Source organism: Octopus bimaculoides, chromosome 20 (genome assembly GCF_001194135.2).
Source record: "Octopus bimaculoides isolate UCB-OBI-ISO-001 chromosome 20, ASM119413v2, whole genome shotgun sequence".
Taxonomy (NCBI): domain Eukaryota; kingdom Metazoa; phylum Mollusca; class Cephalopoda; order Octopoda; family Octopodidae; genus Octopus; species Octopus bimaculoides.
Window position 1 is genome coordinate 11,842,104 of NC_069000.1, and position 978 is coordinate 11,843,081.

The following is a 978-nucleotide window of genomic DNA, read 5'->3' on the forward strand; positions in this document are numbered from 1 at the left end:
CACACACACATATACATATATATATATATATATATATATATACATAAATATATATACATGTATAAATATATCATGTTTTCATGCATCTACATATGTGTGTGTGCGCACGTATATATAAGTCTTATTTTGTGCATATGGATGCATGCATGATAAAACATAGTTAATCACCAGAGACTCACACACATATACGATCGTGTTTGATATAAGTCTATGGGTTTCTATAAGATTTTAAACACGTACAGAAACCGCCCTGTCATATACTTATATACATATTAAACAACCTATCTATCAAATCATGCAGAAATGATATTAATTTTCATTAGTAATAGCGTGTTGGTAATTTTTACAGATACATATCGTAGTGTTAAATATATATTTAATTAATTAACCATCAGTTTTTATGTTTTTGTTTTTGTTTTTGTTTTTGTTTTGTTTTTTGTTGCCGATGTGGTACTGAGAAAGCGTGCAACAGACGAACTCTGCTGCGGTGCTAATTTCTCAAAAGATAGATAGATACATTATCATTACATGTTAAACCATATTAGCTATCTTTATGAATAGTACTTTGTTTTTTGTTGTAATGGAAGATACTGTACGTATAAATATGTAAATATAAATATATCTATAGATATAACATGCATACAAACGTATATCTATATATTTGTGTGTGTATGTATAGTTATATGTAATTTAATTATATATACTTAAATACATATATATATATAAAACCGATATGCTTTTGAATCTCTTTAACAACTCACAATAAAGACTTTTATTACTCTTATTCCTACCTCAGTTCATCTAATTGTATATATCTATCGTTACTTTTCATAAAAAAGCCTTAACTTTTTTTGATTTCCAATGTGCATTTTCGCTTAGATTTTTTCTTACTTTCCCCTTACATTTCCACGTGTAGTTTCTATTTTGTTTTTGTAACATATTTCTATTATATATATATATATATATATATATATATAT